General features: G+C 41.1%; 1 protein-coding gene across 2 annotated transcripts in view; it reads right to left on the reverse strand.

Moving 5' to 3' along the window:
* The window catches only part of SACS (sacsin molecular chaperone), a 64,998-nt gene that overhangs the window by 34,695 nt on the left and 21,437 nt on the right, over positions 1-8,866 (reverse strand). The window lies entirely within an intron of this gene.

Consider the following 8,866-nt stretch of genomic DNA (forward strand, 5'->3'; position numbering starts at 1 on the left):
GGAGGCCCGCTCGGCCCCTCAGCGAGTCACCCCCCGCGGCGGCTGGCGGCCCGGCGCCTCAGCGGCTCCCCCCGGCCCTGCCTCCGCGCAGGGCGGCCCCGCAGGCGGGATTTCCCGGGCTGCTCGCGGCCCTCCGCCCGCTCCGCGCAGCTCGTCGCTGCCGGGGCCCTCGGGCGAGGGGGAGGATGTAGCTTGTCTCGGGCGGCGGTGTGTGGTACGGCGTGAGGCTGACAGAGCCGTGACTAACGCTGAGATCCAGGGACGTTCCCGCATGGAAATCCCTCCTTCAGCGGGGCAGGCCGGCGGGGAAGCACACGGGCACTTCACATGGTTCCCAGTATTCAGGCACCAGCGCATGGAGCAGAGTTACAGCTGACAAACATCACGTCTCTCAAGGGTGCAGAACACAGAAGGAAACCTCATTTTTCTGCTCTTCTGTCAGTCATTTTATTGATCATGAGTCCCTAAAGGGGGCTCCCTACAGGAAGGATGGGGAGGGACTCTTTTATCAGGGAGTGTGGTGGTAGGACAAGGGGTAACAGTTTTAAACTGAAAGAGGGGAGATTTAGATTAGATACTAGTACGAAATTCTTTCCTGTGAGGGTGGTGAGGCACTGGAACAGGTTGCCCAGAGAAGCTGTGGATGCCCCATCCCTGGAAGTGTTCAAGGCCAGGCTGGATGGGGCTTTGAGCAGCCTGGTCTAGTGGGAGGTGTCCCTGCCCAGGGCAGGGGGGTTGGAACTAGGTGATTTTTAAGGTCCCTTCTAACTCTAACCATTCTATGATTTATTGGTATGCATTTTCTGCTTTATCTCATAGGGTATATGGTAAGCCCTCATGCTACTCAAGTCTCATGGAGTGTGCTGTCTCTCCTCAAAACAGTTTTAGTCTCACTGTGACCCCAGTGAGCTATGGGACCTTGAGAAACTTGTGGAAGGGGACAACAGAAACCTCCCAAGTTTCAATGTGTGCGAAGTTCAGCTGGGACCATGGTCTGTGCATCAGTGATGGGATTAATAGCAGCCCTGCTTCAAAGGAGTTGGGGGATACCAGGCTGAACATAAGGTAACAGTATGCTCTCTCTGGAAGGAAGATGACCAGCAGATCAAGGGAAGCGAGTCACTGCTCAGTGCTGATGAGGCTGGATCTAGGATGTCATGACCAGAATGTGATGTTTTGAGCTTCCTCAGTTCCAGATCGCAGCAGGGGACTACTACTAACATGGTCAGGCACCCAAAGCATGTGACCTGCAAGGAGAAGATGGGGGAGCTGGGCTTGTTTAGTCTGATAAGGAGGAGACTAAGGTGCAATATAGTAACATCCCGCAACTACATGAAGGGCAGTTACAAAGGCGATGGAACTCTTAGTGGTGCAAGACTAACAAGGGTCAGTGGCAACAAACTGCAGCTTGGGAGGTTCACACTGGACAGTAGGAAAAAAACTGTCCCTAGGAGAGTAGCACAATACTGGCACGGGTTGTCTAGAGGCACTCTTCATATTGGGACATTTTCAAGGCTTAGCTGTGACTGACCTGATCCACTATTGGTGATCCTCCTGCTTTGAGGGGGATGATGGACTACAGACCTCCAGCCAACAATTCCATTTCGTTCCAACAGGTCCTCAATTCCCGTCCCTGACCAAACTAAAACATTTACGACTTTACTCAGTGACAGGGAGTTAAAACTGCCAGTTGGCAGCAACAGAGAGCAAAGTTTCTGTGGAAGGGGGGAAAGGCACAATGAAACTGTTTGCAGAAAGTGTATCAAGCTAAGAAAAAGATGAGCCCACTAAAATGGAAGGAAGCCTAAAAAGCATAAAGGTCAGGTGGACCAGGATCCAACAGGGTATCTAGGTAAACAGAGCTTTGCCACTACTGCAACATCTTATTTCATTCATCAGCAATACTTGGATATTGAATACTACAGGATTATAAGAAAATGATAGAAATTTTGTGGGTCTGATCCTGCCTTCACCAGAAATAATTAAAAAAAAAAAAACCAACCTATTTTAACTTAAACCATACAGATCTAACTCTTTGCTTTAGTTTAGGACTTTGTTCATTTTTTCTATCATTTCATCTTTTTTACTTTCCATTTTCTTGCATCCCCTTCACAGTTTGTTGTCACAGATATTTTCATACTATGTCCAAAGGAATGAGAAGGCTGTCTTCCAATCTCTTCTGATTATCTCTTCTGTTACTTTTCATGTCTTGATACCAAGGGAATATACTAGCTGCAGAAGGGTAGTGGCAGGAGGGGCACAAGTGTGGAGGACTGGACAAAATGAAAGGAGTGAAACCTGGTGCAGTCCCATCCATATCAGCTACTAAGTTTCCAGACCAGTTGAACCACCCAGCCACGCTGGCAAAACCAAATTCTTCTTCACAAGCTGGGATCAGAGGAGTGATTTAGCATTTTATGAAGCATGCACAATTGTTTGAGTGGGACCCTGGAGAGAAACAGAGCCATCTCGACTCTCTATGCCGAACATCTCAAATGGTGGGATGCATTCAGGGGCACAGACAATCCTGCTGTCAATGATTGGCCAAAGTTCCCCAGCACATGTCACATCACATGACAAGGCAATGCTCCTAAATTATGTCCTGTGATAATTTAACATTAATATTGGAGGAAAAAACTCTGGGTACAAAGGATTCTGTGCAGTATGTGACCTCTGCAGTAGAGGGGGAGGAGTTGGGAAGAACCGGTGATACAGAAATGGAACCTTGCAAGGTTCTGGACAAAGGAGTTGGACTCCTGAGTTCCTGGAAATCAGCCATACCTGTTCCCCTCATAAATCTGATCCTCTTGTTAAAAGGGAGACTGTTTTGGTTTTTTTACTGGCAGGAATGAATGTCCCATTTCTATTTACCATGGGACACCTTTCATTTGCCTCTCCTTTATCATGTGTTTTCTACTCTGATAATTTCTGCCTTTGGGTTAATTTTTTTACTTTTCTGTCCATCCAGATAGAAGCAAGATGTTCATCCTCTTAGTACCTCTGTATTAGTAGAGTAAGCATGGCTAAGGCATGTGTTCCAATGCAGCCCTTTTGATCATCCACACTGTTTAATTGTTGGCATGCTTCTTGGCACAGTTTTGACCCGTAACCAGCACCAGTCGTCAGGACAATTGATCAGTCATGGTTCATAAACCAGGGACAACTCCTCACAGGCAGAACGGACAAGGACATTGTGGTTTAGGGCCAAAGACTGTTAAGTTTTTTAGACGTGAGCTGTGCTATGCCACTGACCCTTTGAGTTCTGGCCCCTTCCCTACAGCCCCATCCCATTTTATTTATTGTATAGATGTTACTATTGATGATAATAAGCAGGACTCCCACTGATTTCAGTGATCCCAAAATTTCAAATTACCGATTTCATGGCGTAGCCTCCTAACAAGAGAAGGCACCGATTTAGGTAACAAAGATAAGGAAAATGAACACTGGTACTGACACCAGATCCAAAGAAAGGGGAAAAATGAGCTCTCCTCAGACTCTGCAAAAAAAATAAAATAGAAGAGTAGAAGTATTCCAAGTACAGTTTCAGTAGAAACCTATTTGCAGAAATTTAATTGGAACTTAAAGCCACTCCTACAGCATTAATTGTAATGCTGATTTCTAGCAGCAACATCTTGGCCATTCATCTGGCAAGAAATATAGAATATAAATCTCCTTTTTGTTACAAAGTGATTTATACATATCCTGTTACCCATTATCAAACTCTGTCTTTTTTACAGCTTATGACAGTGACATCCTGATATCTAAATAAGAGTATCCTAGAAAAGTGACTATATAGAAATTACACTATCTGACCAAAAAGGAGTTTACATAATCCAGTTTGCAGATTTTCACAACAACAACAGCAAAAAACCCCAACCTTTTTTTAATTTTAATCTTGCTTATCCCTTTGGAAAACAGAACTATGGGAGCTGTGTAATCCTAGTGAAGTTGAAGATACCGCATACATATTTGTTATGCAGAACTACTATTAATGATTGTACATGACAATGCAAAAAAATCCATTTGACCTGACCAGGTGGGAATTTTGTAACCATGGCAGTTAGAAAAATAAATATACTTTAAATCTAAAATGATTGGGACTGATTTGAGAATTTTTAAGTAGTACATCTAGAAATACCTATGGTAACATTTTTGTACCACTTTTGCAAGCAGAACAACATTTTGATTTAAAAATACATGTGGAAAATTCTCCTGTGGCTATAAACAAGGGTTCTGTTTGGTTCAGCATGAGGTCATATAACCCCTACAAGAAGAGACATGCAATAGAAAAATGGGAAGAGTCTCCGCAATATTAAAGTATTTTTATAAAATGAAATTAAAGCCATTTTTATAGTGACATTTCCCTGAAAAGAGAAAATTCTGTGTTGTGGAATGACTTCATATTTCCAATAATTTAAAATAAGTATGCAGTAGCAGAAAGAGATGGATGCAAGCCCCTTCCCTTCCTTATCACTGTGCTTAGAAAGATGGAATGGAGTCTGCAAAATGAGTACACGGTGTGTTAAGAAATAAACATGATGAGGTCACAAGAGGAAACCCACTGCAGTACAGTAGCTTCCAGCGCAGCAAATAACACCCTGCAGTGCTGGCAGGCAAGCGGCAGTGACTCAATGACTCAACAACGACGTCTAGATTTGAGACAGTGCACACCAAACAAAATCAAAACTCTCTACAACACAACAAGCACTTACCTTCCTTCTTAAATCAATTCCTTAAGTGTTTCTAACAGATGTTTTAAACATTACGTTGTATATATTTCACATTAGCCGGAGATTACGGATTGCATTGGTCACTGCCAGAAGCTTGCTTTATCCTTGCTTACTAATGCCTTTTCAAGAAGTTTGAGAATAAACCTACCATTTGCTGATGACACATGTGCTACTCATTGGAAAGCCACCCCTTACTGGAAAGTTTCTATTTCATTTGAATAGCTCCATTAACAGAAAACAAGTAATTTTTTTTTTTCTTAAACAAATCACTGAAATGGCTATAGTCCTATCTAGTACAAATGACCAAAAAAAAAAAAAACAAACCAACCCTCTCGCCTGTGAAGCATTTGATTCAAACAAAACATCTAGTTTTGCCCTAAAATCTGTTACACAATGTAATTTGCTGAAACTGTTTTATAATAGATTGGTGTAGTGAGTTTAAATCAATTCTCCTACTCTGCACTCCTCATGTGAAACCATTATAGGCAGCTTCTAAGCAAAATATCTGTATGATCGTGGCTTTGTCAAATATTAAAGAACTGAAGAAAGGTATTATCTTATTCCCTTTGCAAACTGATGTGTTTATAAATGTCAAATATCAAAAGAACAGGATGCTTTTGAAATGCTACTAAAAACAAACAAAAGATTTAAGGGCACAGAGGCCAGGAACAGCCATTTATTTCCATCTAATGATTTTGATCTCTCAGTTATTTGCTTTAATGTTCAAGCCAGTTCCTTGATGGCACTAAGGAAATGCTAATGGAAAGTACTTTAAAAGGCCCATAAAACTTGTTTCAGTTTATTCTTTGGAAATAAAGACCAGAGCAAGAAGGCACAAATAAATGATAAAATTCCAAAATCTTCTCAAATGCCAAAGTAAAATGTCCTCTTAGATCTACCTCTAGGAAAAGACTACTTTAAATTAAGTCCTTGAAGAGAAGACCTAACCTTAGTCTTAACTATAGTACAGTAACCATTACTCCACAAATTTGAATTGCTAAGAATCACAGGGTTTGCTATTCCAGATGGTACAAATAACAAAATACCAGTACAAAATGCTTGGCATTTCAAATTATGCAAAAGATTAAACCGAAATAGTGATAAAAATAAACTACTCAATTGCTCTTTAGAGAATTGCATTAGGAGGAACTACAGTGTTGCAAGAACTTCTGTTGGCATACATTTTTAATAAGCAATATGTTAAATTACTGGTGGTATTTTCTTACAGCCTTTGGTGCCAATAAAAGGGCAAGATTTAGAACACCCCCTTTAACCTTGAAACATCAAAAAAAGCAGAGCCTAAATTTGCAAATTTATTTCAGTGCCTAAAGTAGCTTCCTAAATACCATAATGAATCCAGGCCTTGGTTTTTTGCCTCCATTTAGGACACACGGTCAGCAGTTTATCAAAGGTATTTTTTTCCATACTACGTTAAGACGTTTTTCTTATTTTCATTCCAGAGTACTTATTGAAGCTATTATCCTTCTACATAAGTGAAGAAAATCCACTCAATAACTAAAATGAGATCAGTGGCCCCAGATTACACACACATTAATCATTTTAAGAAGCATTTCCCCATCCCTATTGCTTCTGAATACTGCATCTAATCATGCTCCAAAGCTTCGTAATATTTTCTAGGCATCAGCGAATGGAGCCCTATGTATTTGGAGAAAAAGAAGGAAATACAATTTTCTTAAATTATGAAAAGCCACAAATTCAAGCACCTCTGCAAGTATCTGTACATCGGATAGGGGATGATACCCAGTAATATCCTCTCATGTAGTACTAGCTCTTTACCAGCTCTGTATCGGTTCTGTCTCCTTCGTAACAGGGTTTCGTACAGAAATGCAAGCAACAATTTATCCTTCCAACAACTGAAGGATGGGTGGCACAGAGGAAGAAACATGAGCCACATCTAAGGCCTAGTGAGAGGAAGGGAAGGAAAGGGGAAGAAACGACGCAGGGCATCCTCTTCTGGGAAAACACAGAGAAGAAGTGAAAGGGATTCCTGGCTTACGTGACAAGTCCAGTCACACAACTGTAATAGCTGGAAGTAAATACCGCTCCAAACACTAGTTCATACACGAGAGTTGCAGAATCGTTCACTGGGAATCAGAGGATGTGCTTGTTTCCATGTCCCGTCCTGCATAAGGCAGCATGGGGCAAGACATCAACTGCCTCCAGCCTCTTGCACCCCCACTGCATTCCACTCTTCTTTCTGATTTACTGGTGGAGCTTCTTACATAATTGCCCCTTACCCCGGTTCAGATGGTATTACCCAATTTAAGAAATTCTTACGGTTTGGATTGTTTGAGCTAATTTGGCTCATTTTGATGGAGCTGAGATGCAAAACACAAGGCAGCTGTGATATCTTCAGCATGGCAGGTGTGCTGGCCTGTAGCTTCATCAAGGATAAGACATAAAGACATGCTAACTGCTTCAGGTGAAGTGGACGGCAAAACTTTCACTAGTTGGGGGCAGGGTGCTTTTTGAAAATGCTGTCATTGTTTACATCTCTGTCAGTGTGACAGAAGAGATATGGTATGCTGCTTGGTATACTTCTATATGTGGACACAAAGGAAGCAGGAAATGTAGAAGTCAAGGGAGTTTAAGGAAAGTGAGATGGGGAACAGGACACCTATAGAGGTTACAGAGCAGATTTTTAAATGTACAACAGATTAGATGCGCATTTATTATGCATATGTATTCATATTTACACATACACACTTATGGAAGGAGTTGATTAGGTACAATATGTCTATTATAATTTATGTAAAATCTGTATTGAAATATGGGTATGACTTAAGTACAAAGTTAACTAAGTTAACTTCTCTTCAGTTAGCCTGCTCGTGCCTGTCTTGAACAGAAGCAGCCACACTGAAAAAAAAATTGCAGCAATACAGGGTTTCACAGTCAACGAAGACTGGAATGGCAGCTGATGGGTTGTGGTAACTAAAGCTGTAGGGTGACTGTACCCCCTCCCGTCATGGACCAGTTTAAAGCACTTCAGTACCCGGAGATTTTTATAGATGCATAGTAACCAGGTTAATGGCAGCACGTGCTTAACACAAACTGACATTTCAGTAAAACCTCTCTACAGCATAATCAAGGAAGCCTTTCTGGAGAAGTTCATTTTAATCAGCTGAAAAGATTTTTTTATATATATATTTTTATTGCATCTGCATGTTGATAGAAAGAGGAATGAGGATGGGAAGTTAAGGAAATTGCACCCCAATTTAATACTACCAAATACATATAATGGGTTCTAAAACTTCAAAACATGGACAGGAAGTTGGTGTTGCAGCGACTGTTTTCACATATATTGCATAAGCTCCACAAAGCTCCAGCTGGGAGCACAGTCTTGTTATTATAGACACTGTACAAGAACAACAAAAAGCATAAAAGCTTGGCCCTGCCCCAAAAAGCATCTATTTGCAGTGAACTAAAGACATGCTGGAGGAAGGGCATACACCAAAATTTGAGAAGCAAACTAACTTGGTGAGACATCACAAGGGCACTAGGATCTGCTAAAATGGAGATATTTGCTTCAAGTTAGCCACCTAAAACCCTAATTTTGTGCACAGATTTGGAAATCGACAGTTGACTACCATTAAAAAGAGCTAGATATGCTGTCAATATTAAAGTTGAAGCTCAGGTAAAATACTTTAGCAAAATCTTTGAGATCTGTAATTTTTTATAATTGACCGATAGTGAAATAAAAAAAAAATTCCTCTGGGATTCTGAAATATCACTACATAGTCTATGGAAACTCAATTTAACTGAGACTTACATAAAAAACATAAACTGCATGGAACCAAATGAGCAGAAATCACTATATAACTGTCGTGACAGGGTATTTGTCATTTATGATCTTGGTGGAACAAAGCCCATCATTTAATAGTATCAAAAAATGTCAATATTGCAATACAGAATTCTGACTTGTTGGCAGCATGAATAATTCTCACTGCAAGAAATGGGCTCTTGGCAGAACAGGTTGAGCCATTCACATGTAAAAGTCAAGTTTGTGTCAAGTCAAGACTGTTTGCCTCTCCCAACTCTGAAGCCTCATTTATTCAGTCCCACCTCTGTCCAATGCACAGTCTCCAGCTTGAATATTGGCCCTGCAGCTCAATCTA

This window comes from Chroicocephalus ridibundus, chromosome 1, assembly GCF_963924245.1.
Source record: "Chroicocephalus ridibundus chromosome 1, bChrRid1.1, whole genome shotgun sequence".
Taxonomy (NCBI): domain Eukaryota; kingdom Metazoa; phylum Chordata; class Aves; order Charadriiformes; family Laridae; genus Chroicocephalus; species Chroicocephalus ridibundus.